General features: G+C 40.7%; 1 protein-coding gene across 1 annotated transcript in view; it reads right to left on the reverse strand.

Annotated features, from left to right (window-relative positions):
• RASL11B (RAS like family 11 member B) overlaps positions 1-20,784 on the reverse strand; it is a 290,210-nt gene that overhangs the window by 152,440 nt on the left and 116,986 nt on the right. The gene's annotated exons all lie outside the window — the stretch shown is intronic.

Raw genomic sequence — 20,784 nt, forward strand, 5'->3', positions numbered from 1 at the left:
TCATGAGAGGGAAGAGTTGTGGGTGAATGGATGTGGTTTTGTTTCTTAAGCTGGTCTTTGTCTCCTTAATTCCCTTGCTTCCTTTTCAGAAAGAACATTTCCCCCACCTTATTTAAGACTAAGAAGCATAGGAAAACCCTCTTTTCAAACAATGCTTTTGGCTACAATGCACGTATTTTGTAATTACATTTGTTTCAAATGCTGTCCAGCTAATCTGGTTATATCCTGGGGCCATTTTCCCTGGTTATAGCTCTGAAACAAATGATGATTTATTTTCTGGTTGTTACTTAAATGCATATAGATGTGCTGTTCGAAGAGCCTCATTTGTCATTATTCAGGACATTCAGCAATCAGGCGCAAGAAACTAATCAAAGTGGCTAAATGATGTCAGCTGACTACAATATTTTTTTTTTCCCCAAACTTTTATGCAGTGCTCCGCAGCTGTATGTAAGTAACCTTTCTACTGGGAATTGATGTCTTCTAGGGTTTTGCATTTTGGAGGAACATGTGCTCGGGGACCTCACCAGCTGCCTATGGAAAAGCATTTTTCTCCTAAAACAAAACCATATGTCAGGCCAAGGTAAGGGGAGCATTTGAAAAAAAAGAAAAATATCTTAAAAAGTGATGCTGAAAACTGTCAGACAGCTAGCCATGCACTGAGGGAGGTGGTAGCAAATGAGAGCTCCCTCCGAGCAGTGGAGAGGCAGGGAGCCCTGCAAAGGGCTGGATTTTCGGCATTGACATGTGAGTTCAAGAGGGGGGGAACAGAACCACAATTAGCAGTCTGGCAGCAGCTATGTTTTGACTGAACAAGGCCCCGTGGAGTTTTAAGCAACGTGCAGGCTCTGCTTGCCCACAGCTTCCCTCAATGCTGCTGGTGTCAGCACTTCACACTTGAGAACCTGGGGCTGTGGGCAGCTGGTAGCCAAGAGAAGGCTGAGAAACAGGCATTGAGATCTATAAAATGTTCACAAGGGCAAAAGAGAAGAGAAGAGACTGGAGAGGAGGTGTCCTTCCAAAGGCTGAGGTCTGGCAGGTTGTTAGCATAGCCCTGTGACACTTGGCACTGAGCAGAGTCTGAGCTGGTGGCACCTACACAAAATAAGCACAGCAGTGTGCAGGTGTCTGAGCAAATTTTGAGGGGGACAATTCATGTCTCAATCAATTTACAAAAGAATTTACAAAAGCATGTGCAATGGCTTGTCCATTCTCCCAAGCCTGTTTTCCTACAAATTTTTCCAATGTGTGTCTATGAAAACTGTACACATCCAGATCCTATACACCCTGCTTATTAGTCACGCTCTTTGGTAATGCTATTGCAACACTGAATATAACAGTTATCACTGGTTAATTATAATCCAAATAAACCATGTATTTATGTAGTCTTTCACTCTGCAAAATGGGCCAAAACAAGAGACAGACTGTTACAAGTCTGTCATGTAATTCATATATGTAAGTCAGTGGTAGAAACAGCAATAAACTTAACCTGGATCCTGTATCTTTCTGAAAACATACAGAACACCAGTAGTATTAGAATAAAACAAAAAATAATATATAGACATTGCTTTTTAACCTGGCATTAAAAGAGCAACATGAAGGTGCTTCTGGAAGGAGAATAAATGAGTACACCTTGCTCTGCTGAAGTAATATATCTGTGTAATAGTAAAACTAGACATCTCCCAGAAGACACACACCCCAACACCTGACTTCAGGACCTAGCTCCTCCTCAGCATCCTCACTTCCCCAGCACTGCACCCTACCCTCCACGTCCAGCTGGTCCATTTCTCACCCTACGCCCTGGAGGGACAGGCTCCCCACCTGCTCTCTGTCTCTGCCTACACAGCGCTTCTTTTTCCAATGTCTGCCTACACATGAGAGAGGAGACATGAGGAAGATAAGTATACATCACCAGTCATATCTGACCATGCTACAGAGCAAACAGTGTGAAATGGCCATTACAAATTTCTGGCACCATCCCTGTAGCCTGGGCCCAGAGCATGCGACGCGAGGTCTGTCCAGCACAGGAAGCTGTGAAAGGCTCCAGCACACCACAGAGATTTTAGTTGCTAAATTCTAACAAACTTCTTCTGAGCATGAATAATTTCCAATATTTCCAACTGTTTATAACTTGGCAAAGCATGAGTGGATTTTCCTTGTAGGACCAAAAAGCACATCCCTGACATAAAGGCAGCTCCCATGCCAAACCAAGAGCCTCTACTGCAAAGCTTCAAGGCGCTTGAACTTCCCAAAGAAAAGGTCACCTAACCTTTTTTAGCCTTGGAAACCAATGGATTGTTTACCCTTAGCCTTGTTCTCGTAAACAGCAGAACTCCTTTGACTGATATTTTGAGAAAGAAAAAACCTGCCCAAGGCATGGAAAATTTGCCGAAATGAAGTTTTGGAAAAGATGTGGAAAACGAAAACCAGAGTTTCACTGTGAGAAACAGTAAGCAGCCTCAGTAACAGGGCTGCCAGCCTACCTAGTGCCTCTACAGTTATAACTAAAGAGCTTGCTTGACAGTGATGGGATAACTGGGAGCCCTGCCATGGGCTGGCTCCCAATACCTCTGCACCCAAAGCCTCAGGCTCCCCTGCAGGGACACATGCAGGTGAGTTCCCTGTCCCCCCCTCCCAGGCCACCCCATCAGCTGCAGTGACCGGGACGGGAGCATTTAGCAGACACAGGTTTGGGTGGTGACTGTCACCCACAGCAGAGCATGGTGTTTTCCCTATAAAAGACACCCTACGCCACAAGTGGCGCGTCCCAGCACAGCTCATCGGCTAAATAGGTAAATTTCTTTCTTCCTCCACATCTCCACAGACTCTCAGGGCCTTAATATGCCCCATAATGTATTCCCACAAAGCCTGCAATAACTCACTTGTCATAATACACCAAGGACACAGGCCAACAAAAGCAGATTTGTGTTTCATCTTACATTCTGATCTCTGCAGTTATGCTAAAAGAAAACAAATTGAAATGCAGAGGCCCTTCTTTTTTTTTTGGAACACGTTTGTGGTTTATTATTACAATGAGCTAAACAGGCCTGGCAGAAACATGTGATCTACACGGAGCAAGCTTTCATGTGAGCCAAAAGACCACTTCCACCATTTAAAAGGATGAACAAAGATCAGATCAGTTCCAAGGGGTGGCAGAGGGAAGGTGTGAATCTCAAAGAGTTAAGAGTCTTTTAGCAAAACCCTTTACAGGAGTAATAGAAGAATCCAGCAACACCGTCTTCTGTGTTTCCACAAAGTGCACAGATCAGTTGAATTGTTTCTCTTTTCCCAGAAATAATCAGATCTTAGATTAAAGTCACATACAGTAATATAAAAATCGGATCACATCATGGAAAAACATCTCTTCCATATAAAAAAACAACAAGAAAAAAACACTTGTAAAAACATATGGACAGAAAAAGTTGGCATATCTGCGCATATTTACTTATCCTGGCAATGAGGGGAAGAAGCAAAGCATTTATAATCATTTGTTCTTTATTATACCATTATTTACCACTTGCACTGCATCCCAGATGATGATTGTGCTTTTTATAAGTTAGCTATCTGCTGCGTTCCTACTTGCATCTATCTGCCTTTGTAGCTTCCTTTTCATCTGAGTTTCTTCCTTGTGCTCTTGTACATGCATTATAAATATTTTTCCTTTTTTTTTTTAAGGTAGATCCCCACTTTTTTTTATTATTATTATTATTTTTTCAGCTGAACAAACTGCACTTACCTTTCTTTTTAGATAGGCCATTCAATTCCTAGTCTTAGTGCATTGCAATAGTCACGTAAGCTATATCTGAACATACCTGACAATGAAAAGAAGCAGCTGCCAAGAAGAGACATGCTTCCAGGTTGACAAACACACATGCATGCTATCTATAAAAGTATGGCAGGAAGGCAAAAAACCTTGCCTACCTATGGTGGTAAGAAAGCTTTTCATTCATTCTCTTGGCAGGCTAGGCTAGAAGAGTTGCCTAAGAGAGCTTTTTCCCAGCTGTGGTGTCTGAGAGCAGCCATGAAGTCACATTCGCATTGAGGTATCCAAGAAAATATATAATGCAGCCTCTTCAGGGAATGTGATAGTCACGGTCTGGTTTTCAATGCGTTCCTCTTCCCCAGCCCGCATCTTCGTCTTTTCTGTGTTGATCTTCAACCACAATTTTATACATATGAACATATCCTTTTTCCCAAAAAGTAGCAGTTGATTTACTGTCCGTATAGGGATTCAGGCCTCATGTGGAATGGTTACACAAAGTCCTCTGAGCACATGCAGAACGCATGGGTGTACTTAATGCCTTCACCTCTCTCAGGTTTCTTTCATTCACAAAAGGTTTGCCTGCTCCTCGCCGCAGCTGTAGCACTGCAGTATGGTAACACAAGGTCTGAGGAAAGAATATTTAGAACATTATCAGAAATTATTCACCCCATTAGATGTCAACACAGTGCAAAGATATTGGAGGAGAGAAATTTGCAGCATTGTCATCGCTGATCTCCTTTATGGCATGCAAGAGACCTTTATGCATGCCTTTTCCAACCTGGTTTGTTAATAGCTGACATAATTAAACCCTATAGGTACACTGTCGAGTGCATATCCTGCAATTCAGAACAAGTACAAATATTAGAAAATATAATTAAATGCTATATGTTGAGCAATATCAAGTAGATATATTTTATATACCTGCCAAGATAGCTTAATGAGAGCTCCTTAATGAGAGGTCCTCTTCTTTACAAAGAGATATAAAGGTGCAATTTTGATTTTTGACTTAGTTACAAAATAAACTGGAGGAAGACAGTGACATTCATATTCAAGGCAGACTTTGGGTTTTAGTCGGTTACTGTCCTTTTTGCAATCGCAGCAGAATTTTTTTCTCCATTATCTCCAGGGACTGTCTAGAATTTCAACACAGGAACAGCTACTGGCAGCATTATTTTCCTGGACTCATTTTGCATGCTTTTTTTAAATCTAACATCCCTTTAATTAGCATCTTCAGAGGCAGTTGGGAAATGGAACTCAGGGCTTTGCACTATTTCTCCATTTTTCTTATTTACTCTTAGCAGGACTAACAGCAAAGCAATAAGGATTCTGTTTTCAGTCACTGGCTGTTGTACATCTACAACATTGTTTGCTCCCACCAAAGCCCCTCTACCATGAGTACATACTCAGGAGCAGCAAATTTTATGGGGACAATCCTCGGGAAGCCAGCTCACAGAAAATATCTTCATAGGATTCAGTAGTAATCTCGAAACTACCAAGTTTAGGCTCTTACTAAACATGATGGAGGGGATGGTCAGCCACTTCTGGTTTTAGATTCTGCTATGCCTTATATTCCAGAATTCCTTTCCTGCAAATTACAAATTGTTATGGTTATCTTCTATCTACAGGACAGATATTTGGGCTCTTCATCTTAGTTTGGAAAATGATGTTCAATATGTGAAAAGTGCCTCTCATATTGAAAGAGATCACCCTCTTACTGACATCTTTTAACTAGTTTCGTTTATTCAATACATACAAATTCCATTCTGGAAACTTAAGGACTCCAAATATATTCCTACTGCTTTTCATCCATGCTATTCTTAAGAAAACAAATCATGGCAAGAATCCAATTTGTAGTTCAAGAGCTGGAATATATTCTTCCTAGATATCCTCAGTAGACCTTCTTATCAGGTAAAAATATCAACTAAATCTTCCTCTAACTCCCAAAGCTTTATTTTGGATAGTAACACATGAAGGAATTCATCTCTGTTTTAGTATGGTCAGTTTGGAACAATTAGGAGCTAGCTAAGAGAAAAAAGAGATTTTATATACAAACTTTAAGAATGTTTATGTATGAGTATGTGTCTACATGTATGCATGCACCATAAAAACATGAAATTTAACTTCTAGAAGGTGGTTTTCACAGTGAGATCTCACATAATCATAGGATGCCAATAGGGTCTAGATCCTAAAAAGGGTTCAGGGCATTGTCCTCACAAACTAAAAACTCCCAAGAAGAAACATCTGGTTTAGTGCAAAGGAAGTCCAAGTGCAACAATTTATCCCCTACCCAGAATACTGCTGCTGGTTAGGATTTAATGGGTATTGTGGCACAAAAGAAGAAAATCTTCTTCACTTCCCACAAAATCATGAAATAGTAAAAATCTTCAGAGGCAAATCAGGGCTTGTAGAAATAGAAACAATTCCATCTTGTCATTGAAGCTACAGTTACGCAAGTTAAGCTTGAATTGGATCATTTTTCATGAGTAATGGAAAGAAAAACAGCCCATTAATAAGATGGAAAGGATGAAAGTCAAATTTACAAAACTAAAACTCATGGTAGTTCAGATAAAACCATCTTATTTAGACTAATAGTAAAGAAAAATCCATAATTACAGCACCTATTGACTTTTCAAAGCTTTTGAAGCATTTTAGCCCATCACACAAATAGTCACATTCTGGTTTTGATCTCCAGTATCCCCATCTGGAAAAGGATGAGCCACCAAATTACAGTCCCTCAGAAGTACAATACCTTTTTTACACTCCATGTGACTGAGGATACTGATAAAATTATTCTGGAGGGATAAAAAGGAAAAAACTAAATCTTTCCTGCTTAATAAGATGAATCTTTTCGTTCGTGCCTTTTTTAGAGAAAATTGGTCAGAGGGGTTAGAAATGTGTTGACAAAGGATGCACTGAAGATTATGGAGGTATATAAACTCTAAGGTGTAAACTCCACAGCTACTAATTTAGTGGTGTTCTTAATCTAAAAGTCAGATTCTCACCAAAATCTTTAGATGTCATCCCATGTGATTACATCCTGAGTCAGATTGTGTTCACTGCTATTACCTGAGATGAGAAACTTCAACTTTTTCCCCTCTCTCTTTTTGATTAGCCTTGCACCACAACTTCTGCCCGCTTTTAGTTGAAGCAGTGCATGTTTATACATATAAATATATAAGTGGCACTTCCAATGCTGTTGTTATACACCCATCATCTCTGATCCTTTGGATAAACCCAAGCAGAGGGTAGGACACTGCCCCGTGCATACTCAGAGCCACAGAGCCACAGTCTTTCCCTGCAGGACCCAGGACCCATTTTTTATGAATCCATATCAAAAGCCAACAAAGGCCAGCCTTTCCCATTGCACTTTGCTTCAGCTGTTTCCCATCCTGCTTGAACTAAGTCACACTGGTGCTAAATTAAAATCACTTACCCATGTTACATACAGTGACTGGTGGGAAAGGTCAAGTGAGTCCCTCTCCCACCACTCGGCCTGCACCTGAGCCCAGCCACTCCTTCTGTACCTGTGTATCCAAAGAAATTGCTCTAAAACCCATATAGAGCAAGAAAAACATCAGGTTTTGAAGCTTTCTCATTTGAATCATATAGAACATCTCTCTTTATACGTGACACATATTGTATTTGCGGTTCTGAAAAGGAGGCGTTCACTTTGCAGGTTTTAGGTATTTAAACTGAGCAAAATTCAAAATGCATAAGGTCTGAATATGCAAATGGAAAGTGAGAGGTGTTGCCAGGGGCATTTCTGAGCAGCCCTATTAGATGCCTAAAATTTGATTGCAAATTCTCTACCCAAAAGCCCCTGTGTATAACTGCATTTCTACATATATTGCTGTAAAGCCAGTGCAGGGTTTCTCATTAAAAAACATATATAAATAAATAAACCATACAACAGCGAGAAGAAATCTTCCAACAAAATGTTATAAGAGGGGCCACAATGGCATTTTTATTAACACTACATTTTAAAAGTAATAACGTAGGCAAGACACAAAACCGAAGCCATAAATGGATCAAGCAATAACTGTAAATCACCACCGAGGTTTCTTTTTACACAGCAGTCTCAGGCAGGAAAGACCAGGACTATCTGGAGATCGCAGGAGTTAGAAGTTTGCGGTTTCTGTGCTGCGTTATTATTGCTCGCAATCGCTAATCCAACAGCAAACATACTCTGTACAGAAAATCTCACTCCAGCCAAAACTTGCTCACGCCTTGAGAGCTTTCCCTAACAGTTCTGAGGCTTAGCAATGCACCCAGCTACGCCTAAAGAAATTCATTTTCTTCAGCTGACCAGAAACAGGTTTTATCTTTAAGAGGTTACACTGACAACAGGTGAGCCCCTTTTCACTTGACTGATGCACAGGTCAATGTCTTTCATCCCCACACAGCAGAAGAACTATTTGGTTGCTGCTTATAGCTACTCGAAAGCTGTGCACTACAAATTCACATGACATAGGAAAAGGCTGTGCTTCCCTGCTCTTTCTGTGCAAGAGGCACCGGCTAGCAGAATACGTGACCCAAAAAATCAAAACAAGGGAGGGGAGCTTCAAGGCAGCTCTCCTGTTTTAAAACCCAACTACAAATGTCAGTGCATGAGTCGATATTTCAGCGTAAATACCAGGTGGTGACTCACACACAGACTTTCAGGGTGGGATTAAAGGTGAGACTGCAGCTGCACCCTTACCAAAGATCTTCACTAGTGAAAAGGAAGCCCAGGGAGGACAAACCAGGGAATTAACTCAAAGGAGGTTTCAGAGCAGTTCCAATTTAGTCTGCGGTAACCTGAAAATCAGATCTAGGGAGAATTAGCAATTCCAGGATGTGGTTTTGAGGAGCTATTTATTCTCCTGAGCTCAGTTACAGCCAGTCAATGGCTGTCTCCAGGCCCGTGGGGGAGAAGATGGAGAGGATGGTCCCTGCAGAGCTGCCCACACCTCTTGTTTTCTCAGCTTTCACACTTCTCCCCAGCACCAGATCTCCTAAATGGTGTGGCAATTTATGATGCTAAATCAGGTATTTTATAAGACCACCACAAAAATTACACTCTTTAGCTGAAAGGCCCTTAATATGTGTTGTTGCTGACTTGTAAATATGTCACAATTCTACCAGATTTGAGGTTTTTATCTTAAATGTCTAGCCCTGGAACAACATCTAAGGATCTAAGTTTTCATTAGGAAATATAAATCTCTAATCCTCATGATGAAGAGTCCTCTTTTCAAAAGTTCAGAAACAGAAAGCAAATTATAACAACATTTTAAAAGTAATTTTGAATCGATTATAAATACTGATAATATAGAATCTGAAATTAAAATATTATGATTCTTTGAAGAATGTTTCCATGCGACTTTTATCTGTGAAACATATTTCTTTCAGTGGAGTGGAAATGCATACTCGCTTTTTTAAAATAGCCTGTATTCGACTCCTGTTCCACCTTTTCAATGTTACTGCTGGGACATGTATACAGCAATTCATAGACAACAAGGAAGCACAATCATGTAGACAATTCAAGACCTTGAGTAAATGAGATGTATCTATACCCGTGTTCCTCAGGCTCTTTCTGACTTAATACTGCTCTAATTTTCCTGGCAATATTCCTGCCAAAGGTCGCAATCTGATTCTTAAGGACTGAATGTTGCACAAGTCCCTAGCAAGAATCAAGTGTTTAGAAATATGGAACTGCTTCAGAAGTCTTCATGTTTGACAAGACATGCATTTTTTTTCCTTTGGAATGTGTTTTTCTCCCCAGGGTAAGTGCAGGCATCAGCATATAAAATCAGTACATTGAGTGTGAACTTTTGTGATGTTTCCAAAGGGGATTTTAATGCCTGTAAAGTATTCAGATACATACACACTTATGCACAAAGCAGTGACCTGCCGATTTGCATTATATACAGTACGTAAACAGAATTTTGACAACTCACTGATGCATTGAATTGCAGCCAGGTATTCGAACTGAACTGTGCAGCTGCATCAGCGAAGCAGCAGAACAGTAGCCATGAAGGACAAATTCTCTTCCTAAGACTAAATTGTGTTGTGGAGACTGGGGCACAGTTTTAGGTGAACCTGCACATACTTCACGGTAGTTCTGAAGAAAGCTTTAGGCATTACTATGACAGCCTGTATTGCTCATGATAAAAGCCTTCAATTTGCACCAGCTTTACCCTATTGAACCTTAGGATTCATCCTAAGAATTAAGGATGTTCCTGTTTACAGAAACATCGTGTCTGATGTCTAGTTCATATGTAGGAGCTTACCAACCACAGCAGCTTTCATTTCTGCTGAAGCAGAACCAACCCACTCACCTTCCACAAAATTTCTGCTAGGTTTCCCTAAAACTCAGAGCCCAGCTCCATCCAAAGAATACAAAGGCACAGAAGCGAAGGATTTGCTGATGAGACTAAAAGCAATTGCCGTTTTCCAGGGTGGCAGAACTCCTGACAAAAAGCCTATTTCCATTTTCCTCAGAGGGAAGTGAGAGGGGAGTCTGACCCAACAGCATGTTTACTATTTCATGCAAACAAAAATAAACTCAAATGTCTAATTGTTTTCCTTGGGCCCTGTCCAAAGGGTTATGCAAGTGCACAAACAGTGAACAAACCCCCTCAACTGTATCTTCCTCTCCAGCTGAACCACGTAGTTTTTCTGACATCTAGTGGCGTGTAGCAGTGGGTCTTTTTCTCCAGCACTATGTGTTTAGAACCGAGCTACAGAATTTTTGGCAGGATGAGGCCTTCAGAAGAGCAAACTGTATAGGACAAACTTTGTCAGCCCCAAATTCACCCCTGAAGACAGCATCTGCTGCAACAGGTACTGAGGACTCATGGGGCACAGCATCAAATCCAGACAATGCAAGAGGTCCTTCTGGGGTTTTTATGAATGTTTTGCTTCCAAATGCAAGCTCTGAGGTGGCTTGCAGGCTTCCCCCCCACCTTTAAGCGCAGCTGCAGCTGGTCACTCCAAGCACCCCACTTGAAAAGCTGTACTATTGCTCTGGAGATCTTTTCCTCAGCTGCTGCTGGATGGGTGAGTGGAAGATGCAGATCCTTCCCAGAACTGGCTCCGTGTGAGTTCTGGGCATTCCAGATACAGAGCGAGTGCTGCAAAGAATTCAAGTGGATTTTTCCTTTCTCCTGGAAGCACATCTTAAGGCAGCATCTGGCCACTTTGCAATAGTATAGTTAATTATTCCTTGGGTACTCAAAGCTCAGTAAATGCCCGGACTTTTTAAAAAATGAACTATTGAAATGCAGCCCACTTGAAGTTCTGGGATTAATGCACTGTATCAACAAAAGTTGCATGGGGAATGTGTAAATGACCGCAAAGAAATTCTTCTTCTTTAACATTTAGCATCCTGTATTCCACGTGTTTCTCATTGTTTGGACCCAGTCACTTCACCAGGACTACACATACATGACTAAGTAATGCTGCACTATGCAAGCAGGTCTGTAAAGAAAAACAGCTGGTGGTGAGGACATGATGTCCACACAGCTCCTGGCTCGAGGGGGGTCACCATGGAGAAGCTCAGTTCAGCTGCATGGACAGGACAGCCGCGAGTGGCTGCAGCACAAGCAGAGCTCCCCTGCTGCACACCTTCCAGTTTATCCTTGTCCCAAAGGAACACACTTCACATGCTCTGAGGCTAAAACGCTAACGCAGATGTATCTCAGTTTAGTTTCTCCATGCATGAGCACTCTCCTTCCCTGAGCATCAGTCATCTGCTTGCAGCATGCCAGGAGGCTGAGCCGGCCGTGCTGCAGTGCGCTGCACGCCTGCCCCTGCTCGCACCAGGTACCAGCAGCTGCACAGCCAGCTCATCTCACCCACGTGCTCGCGCTTCTGCCATGGGATTGACCTGCTCTATAAAATGCTTTCAATTTTACAGATTTAAAAAAATTAAAAAATGTCAGGCTGGAGCTGTAGTTCTCCAGCTTAAATATACATAGCCAAAAATTATCCCTTCCGTTAGAAAAAGCACTGAGGATAAGGAAAGACTGAAAGACAAAAGAGTGTGTGAAAGTTCCCAGAAAGATGGCCCTCACTACGTACATTACTGCCAATCAGTAAGATAAATGGTGGCTTTGAATTCCCCTGTCTAACCAGAGGAAAACCACGGTCTGGCTTTACATGAAGCTTGTGTCTCCATGTACTCCTGCAAGACCGTGGCAGAGACGGCTCTCTGCCTTTCTAGCCCTCGTTTCTTTCTTTCTCCCTGTTCTTTTCTACCAGCATTGCGCTGTTGAGCTCTTTCCTTCCTTTACAAAACCAAATGGAGAAGCAATTCCCTCCTCTATTACTCCTCAGTCACTGCCCATTACTAAGTATTTTCAGGCAGAACTAAAGATAGATTCTGGTTTTCCTAGCCATAAGCAGTCCCTCTATAGTCAACAGAATTGTTAATGCAAAATATTTCCAAGATATAGAGCTAGAAATAAAGGCTTAGCCTTTAAACAAGCTCCTTAATTTCTCCTGATGCTGGTTTATAGTTTCATTCATAACTGATGTTGTTTTACTTTTTCTTTGCTTTAACACACAAATACATGACAAATGAATATTACAGTGTATTTTTTCCCCTAAGACAATATTCTGCTTGCGTTATTACTTTATTTTAATCTGTAACCCATATGCAAGCGTGGAGTGCCTGACAGACTCCCAGCAGTATTTAGGAAGATTTTTCAGAGGAACAATGCTGATGTGAGCTTGCAACAGGATAGAGCACCAAGAATCACCTCCTTTGTGAAGAGGTGATGATTTAAAGGCTCCATTTTGGCATACTCAAAGCGCAGGAGAGTTCTCATCAGTATTCCAGCCTCCAACAAGATGTACAGATGGTGCAGAGGGAATTACAAAGTTGAGGAATTCAGACAGTGTTGCGCACATGAAATAGAGAACATACAGTACTTCATGGAGTGCATGAGGAGAAATCTTCCTTCTGAAAGAGACCTGTCACCCTGACAAAGATGTGTGGTCTGTATTGCACAAATGTCTGCAACACCACTTAAAAACAGGAGATTCAATGACCCCTGCGGTAGTTCTGGAGAGAATGCTCTGTCTTACTTTTCTTACAGGGCCCGATCCTGCTCTGCCTCGTATCACTGCAAGGCAGAAGCCATTCCCCTGAAACACGCGGTGTTAAAGAGACATTTTCAAAATCTGAGCCACAACACTTTCCTTCTAAACAAAAAACTGCTAACTGCCAAGCTTGCAGCCCCTCCAGTTCAACGTTCTTTCAATGAGAATTGCAGTTATCACTTGGGCTCCAACATCCTCATGGACAATTATAAAACTCTTCCCCAGCCAGCGCTGCTATCCCAATTCTCAACAGCAAGCAACTAATTTATGCCTGACACTGCGACCAAAGTATCTTATACACAAATGGGAAAATGAGAACTATCTTCTCCCCATTGTAAAAGCAGCATTGACTATTTCTGTAGTCTTCTGTGAGCGTACTAATACTACATCCAACCAAATCACTTGTAAAAGGATTAGCAAATGAGCACCACTACCTGGAAGTGAGAGAAATGTAGGAGAGAAACATAAAACAAGGCATTGACGAAAAAGGACACCATTTCTTCTAAACTATGTATCGAAAATATGGGGCGAGGTTCATCCAGGTGTTGGGTACTCTTAGCTCTGGTTTGGCTGGACAGGATCTGAATGGGTTTGTGTTTTTATTCATGGCCCTTCCTTAAAACATCGACTTCTCTGTCAGATAAATCTCTGCAAGAGAATGAAAGTTAAGAGCCCGCCTGACTGCTAAACCATGGTGCCAAGAAATATGCCTCCCATTAACTTTGGAACTCTTGAAATGACACCTATTTGAAATGGACAGGAAATTTAAACACTTTTTCCAAACACTTTTTTTTTTCTTTAGTATCCTACTGAGAACAATTTAGCCTCAGATGCTGGAAAATCCATGCTTTATTACAAACTGGGAATTTTCTTTGCATGATGAGTTGCTTTTGCACACATTAACTGAGATTTCATGATTCCCAGTGTAGCAATTGGGCTAAGCAAGCACCTGCACAGCAAGATCTCCAAATCTGACCAGAGCAAATTATGCTTATTAGTTAGGTATTGACAGCTGAAGCACAAACTGTGGAACAATCAATCCCACTCAGATCCCAATTTTAAGGACCTGGGTACTATTTTAAGGTTTATATTCGATAACATGATTCTAGAGTGAGCTGCCATCTGGGACTTAGAAGTCAAAAGTCTTATATGAACATATATTAAGTCAAACAGTTATGCTTTTTAGCAAATTCCTGTAAACACTGGTCAAACAACAACAAATTAACCCTAGTCCCTCTAAGTTAATTGAAATGATATTACACATTTATCATTTTGGACCTCATCTTGTAATGTGACACTGCTTGCAGTGGGTCTGCCCCAGTGTAGTATAATTGAGTTGTGATGTTAGTAAGAAAAAGACCCTTAACTTCACCTGGGTTGTGTATTCTTACACTGGGGCAAAATTTCCTCTGTGGATTGTTCTTCATTTATAGGCAACACGGTATGCCAGGGTGAAGAAGATGTGTATCAACACTGCAGCTGCAATTTAACTAACATACTTATCAGGATATGGAAAATCACATATTACTAAATGTTGACAGAGGTGTGTGGAAGAGGAAGATACCTGCTTTGGAAGATATCATAGGAAGCTTCACTGTGGGTATTACCCAGATCATGGCAGTGAAATTGGGTCACGGTTCTCACTGAATAGCAATAGGAGTCTCTTAGCATTTCAAACATTTTTCTCTGACCCCTTCTATGTAACCCTGTCAGTGAAAACAGCAGCAGAGTGCCCCAAAACATGCTATATCCATTCAAAACTTGAGGCCTGTTGGAGCTCAGTACATTCGCCTGAATGGCTCATTGCTCTTCCCCAATTAGAGGATGGACATTCACACTCAAGCATACAAAATCTGCACTTGATCTTTGCTCATCTGTAGCAAGAATAAAACCCTGCTGCCACCAGAGTTAAGGAAATACTTTGCTAAATAGATGTTTGTGGTCCATTCCCAGCAGACTGGTGACAGCGTAGCAGTGGCAGTGTACCCAGTGTGGCTGGTTAACAATAGGGGCAAGACCCTTTTTTCATCAGGGCAACCTTACCACGACCCACGGTGTTCTTTGACACTTTTAATCCTGCAGGCATCTCAGACAATAGCACAAAGATTGTTTTCTATCCTCAGCCTTGTTTTCAGTCTGCTGTATCCCCTGGTAAGTAATCCCCGTTTTACCTTCCAAAAAACACAGATGAATGTTAGAGCGAGCTCTGGATAACATATTACCTAATGCTGTTCAAGGCTAGGAGAATTACCTGCTGGAAATTATCTGGAAGGGTCTTAATGAATACCACACGGTTTCTGCTAAACAGACGTCCTTAGCCAGTCTAGAGAGAATCTACCTTGGATCACGATTAATTGCTTGGATTTCATAAGGTGCACCAGATGTCAGGGTCAGCAAGTCCTCCTGCTGCTCCAGGAACGCTGCCAAAAATATCGGCTGGCTGTATTCCAGGGGGCTGATTTCATGCGGCAGCAGGATAGCAGTCACCAGTTGTCCTATAAAGGTTTTAATTCCAATCTGATTTTTAAATGGTGAGAACTATAGATAAACAGGAAACTGAAGAGTTGGGTTTTTTTTTTTTATGTCTGGAGGGACACACACCTACCAGAATTAATTCATGCATGGCAAAGGATATTTAAGATCCTTCAGCCAAGGTATGGCATAAACACTGGCCATGAAGAAAAACAGACTGGAAAGTCAGGAAGATGTTTTAATTATTCCCAATCAGACATGAATTAATGCCTTTGACTGTCTTTTGTCTGCTTGGCGAGTTCATTTTGGAAGCCTCAATACAAATTAATGCAGCCCTTTAACTGTAAGCTCTCCTCCTGCCTGAGGTCAGCTCTCATCAAGCTGGTGAGTTTCCTCACACTCTTTTCTTTCTATTGGAAGTGACCACTGGACTTTCCCTTTCAAATCTAAAATCTAGTAGGATCCTAAGGCCACAAGGCCAAGGCAGAGGGCCTTTGTGGTTTGTCCAAGCAGGGGCTGCTCAAGATGAAGGACAGGGAAAGATGTTGGTCCAGAGATATCAAGGGGTCCCACAGGCAGCAAGTGGCCTCAGTAATCCTTCAGTGGGGCTGAAATGCAGCTCCCTGGGAGGGCTGGAGAAGCTGCCCACCATTTCCATCTCAGCAAAAGGTGGTGGCAGCTCAAAGCAGGGTGAGGCAGAAAGTCAGGTAGGAACAATTGATCCATTACGACAACAGAAAATTGTGTTGTGTTTGCCTACTTCACCCAAGAGTAAGGACTTTTTCATTGTTGTAGTTCAAAATGAGATCACTTAGGTCTCAACTTGCATTCCACGTTTTGTTAGCGAAGTTTCTGGAGGTGAGTACAGATACAATCAGATCAGTCTTTTTCTTGTATCAAAGTAAAGCTCTTTGTGGCAGAGAGAACCTATTTGATGTCATGTTTTGGAGGGCAAAAAGGGCTTAGAGAGGGTAAAGAGGACAGCATGAATAGGTTAGATAAAAACATAGGATGCACGAGCAACATCCAGAACAGCTGTACAGAATTCAAAGAGCCAAACAATTAATTTCTACAGCTACTTAAAACAGAGTATGAGAGCATATGAGGGGAAAAGGCTAGAAAGGAAGGGTGCAGAGGGCTACTGATATTGCTGCTAAGACATTTTTGCAGCATTTTAAAACAATTTTTCTTGGATTAAAACCAACGCAAAGGGAAACAAGAGACTGTGTCCACTGCTACCACATGCACAGCCCTAAGAGCTGAACCCTAGCTAGACAGCTCTGGCCAGCCGAGACAAAGTGTTCACCCCAGACATCCTCATATTTTTTAGCTACCTATTCCCAGAGAGTATGTCTTCAGTGCTTCAGGCTGGTTTACCCCTGGAGAGCTTCAACTGTCTGTAACTAAGTTTGTCATTGGAGAATTTGCTGTAGGTAAAATAAAGAGGGTAAGATGCTTGAAGAAAAATAGAGATGCCCTCACTGGAGAGTTTACTTTCGCTGTGGAAAAGTCATCCATTTCCTCCAATGTTCATGACTCATTTACGAGACTGAATTATTTTTAGTTTAGGTGGTTGTTAAAGATGGGATTATAGGAGGTAAATGTATGCCTGAGTGCTATTCCAACCACTTTTCCTTGACACTCTGAATTGATATTGCAGGCTTCATTAGACGGTTTGTACTCTAATGGGTAGAGAGCACTGTTAATAAACATATGCTTTATACACGGCCTTCCTGATAGACTTTTTTGGCTCACAAATGATTGACTTTAAGCTATTTGATTCTCTGAAAAACATTCAAAAATATCCACTGCCTTTTCAGCTGAAACAGGAACCTTCAATAAATTAGGTCTCTGGGAAGGAAGGAAGATGCCAAGGGAATTGAATATTTCATTCTATAGTTACCTAGACTCATCAAGCCTGTCTGTAAATTTCAGTAGACATCCGCTGATGGGTCAGTACCAAAAGTATATAAAAAAATAAAGCCTGTTATCTACCCCGTTAGAAGGAAAAAGAAGTAACATTTACAATGCTAAAGAATCACTATATGACTTATGACTCAGAATTTTTAACCACTTCTATATGGGCTTACTATAGGTTTTGAATATGTTATTTTAGACTGGTTGTCCAAAAAATAAGATTATGTGCACTCTATATAGAGCAAAAATCATAGCAACTAAATTTCACCATCAGGTTAATAGAAATATTCACATATGTAGGGTTAATCTGAATTTCTAACATCTGGCTTTCCACTAATTCTTGCTGTTAACTTTTTAACTTCACACTTGTTTGCTACTCAATCAATCATCATACTGGCATACAAAAATAAAGTTGGAAGAAACCTCTAGAGATCATCTACCTGACCTTTCTAGGGCAAATATATATATAAATTAATCTGATTAGTTGACTTAATTGATAAAGTGATTGGAATGTATTATTGCTTATTATATGTCAGGAGAGATAAATATGTAATTAATGCTTATGAACTATTTTACTGATATAATCTTTTATTATATAATCTTGCATTTCTGTAAATAAGATTACAAATGCAGTTAACAAATATTCTGACACAGCTCTCAAATCTGCCTGTCTGTAATGGCTGACTATGACTGAAGAATTCAATTCACAGCGATGCTTTCATGGACTACCTTTGGTACTCCACTGATCACAAGTTCAAGAGTGACAGACAATAATTCTGTTCTAGTCCATACTCCTGCTCCAAGATGAAACCAACAGTATCTGCCTTGTTTCCCAAATTGGTACAAACAATCCTATTTGTTGACTGATCATTCCAAGTAACAATAGGGGTATAAATATTTATGCTAACACCATTTCAGAAGACTGGGATCTCTCCTTTATAGGGCAGGACCAGCAGAGTATGGCACAAGGCATTTGGGAAATCCCGCTGGATTTCTCAGCAAGTTCAAGAAGCATCTGCAGGCATCGTTTTTTCTTCCTGCACCAGTCATCTGCTGTCAAGGTTGATACCAATAGTATCTGTAGCACTGTAATTACTTGGACAGCTATTACGTTGAATTTCTGGACAGAACAGCAACATGAAATCATGCACATTTAACGAAGTAATCTAGATTATAAATCTCAGGTTCAGAAATACAGCATTAAGACTCTAGATTTGAGAAACATTTTATACAGAACACATTGAAATTACCATGGATTCCCAGCCTGTAAAACCTGTTAGTCTTCACATATGCAGAGCTTCAAAGCAATCTGTTTTGTTCAAGTTTGCTTTTAAAATATTTTAAATTGATACATTTTTAAAATAAACTGAGGTGTGATAGAAGGGATTTGTAGTGAAAATCTGAATAAAGACTTAATTTAAGATGTCTGCTGCCAAATGATTGACACCATAACTAGGAACAAAATGCAGCTGCACAGTCTCTCAGCGGCAGCAAAAACTGAAGTCATAGTTCTAAAATCTGATGGAACACTGTCATCTGGTGGCAATTTGAAGAGAGCACAGACAGACTCTAATCTGTTTTTTGTTCCACGGCCTTCTTCCATTTGAAGAGGTTTATTTTAATAATCAATTAATTTACTTCAAATTATCTCAATCTCAGCTCAAGGTCTGGATTGTTCACATCATTAAAAAGGAAGTTTGGCACCACAGATCCTGCAAGTTACGCCAGAAATAAGTTACCACAAATTACGACTCATATTGGAAGCAATGCCTTAATATTTCGGTTCTGCAGACTATCACAGGCTCCTGCAGCAACTCAGCCAAGATTTCATAATAGGCACAGAGCAAATTTGTGCAGAAAGTTCAGAGGAAGATGTGGAAGTGATTAGAAATCTAACAAAATGAAAAATTCACATGCTACATGCAGGTTGTATCTTATTTAGCAAATGGCCAAGCAGGCATCTGTCTTTGCAATTCAACCAGTAAGTGTAGCTGGGAGAACTTGTACAAATGTTTTTAACCATGAAAAAAACAGCTCAGCCATTTAGGTTTTCTAATGGCATGGAGATGTTATCATTGGAAATGTTTCTGGATTATTTGTCAGTGAAACCAGCAAGTCGCAGTTAAGATTTTTAATATTGGCAGAGAATTTTGTGATCAAGTATGTACCTGAATACCTGCTGTTGAGAAAAGCCCTAGGGCTGTACAAAGTCCCAGGCAAGTACAAGCCCAAAACAACAATGTGTGAGCCAAAGCCGGTTTTAGGTCCATGATTTGAACAGAAATGCATATGGACATTTTGCTACTACATTTAACCACTCATTACTGGAAGAGAACAAAGCATTATCTGCATGATAGGAGCTAATAAGATTCCATATCATCTGTTAACACAACTGTGTGATTCTCTATATGCAAGAACAAGAAGAAAAGGTCACACCTAGAGTTTCTTTAGAAATGTAAGCCCTAAACCTACTAGTTCACTGCCTTCTGCGCCACTGCTAAAGCTCCTGTATTAAGGATCCTAGCAAGCTGTGGGAGTGAATGGTGCCCTTTACTATGTTTACTGAAGGAACTCTGCAAATGGTTATAACACAGGGCAAGAGGTAGTGGCTCTCACTGGAGGATGTAGGGTGATGTAAGTGCTCTGAATACATCATGAGCAACTGCAGCTCTAACAGAAATTCAACTGTAAATAGGGAAGAAAGAAAAAACATATTGAATTGTTCCTCATCATACTTAGAACAACATGGAATCAAGGAGAAATAGAATAAAAAGGACCAGACACTCAGCTGTGCTGAGCAGGGAGATGGAAGAGGACCAGGTAGCCACAATCCAGCCAGCTCCATAATGTAAAACCGCTTGAGGACTTACAGGAATGATGCACTATTACCTGCAGATTTATTAAAACAGGCTTCAGTTCTTAAGCATTTGTAGTTCTCCCTTGCCACGCCAGAATGGACAGGAAAAACAATTGTGGTAGAGCAGAGCAAGTGTCAAAGGGTCGGTCTCTAGGCTGTTATTGCTGTAGGACAAATGCTGAGGTTCTTGTTTGGCTTCTATTCAAGCAAACTTTCGCTGCCAGAGTTTTGTGGAACAGACAGAAAGAGAACTAGATAAATTAGACATACATTTGTATTTTAAATTTCTGGCCTTGACCATATACACAGCCTTGTTTGCTGACAACTAAATCCCCTTTGGAGAATTAGGCAGTTATCATTAATGGTCTGGTCACAGCAGGGACATGGGATGAAGGAGAGTTATGCAGTTTATCATATGATACTGCTCTCTACGGCAGGACGACCAGAGTATTCACTAACAAGAACAGCTTTAGAGACTTGCATTTAACTTCCCCTGATAATACCGAAGCTGATAAAGTTTTGAATTAATTTTTTATATAGGGTACAGCTTAGTTATTATGCATCACATTTAGCCAATACTTCAAGACTGAATGGAATCTGATACTGGTTATTGTTTGCTCTTTGTTTAAGCACAAGATTCATCCTTTGTCTTCACAGTTAAGCTGTCAAGGCTGCCTATAAACTAAATTCACCA

Source organism: Anser anser (genome assembly GCF_964211835.1).
Source record: "Anser anser genome assembly, chromosome: 4".
In the NCBI taxonomy this organism is placed as follows: Eukaryota; Metazoa; Chordata; class Aves; order Anseriformes; family Anatidae; genus Anser; species Anser anser.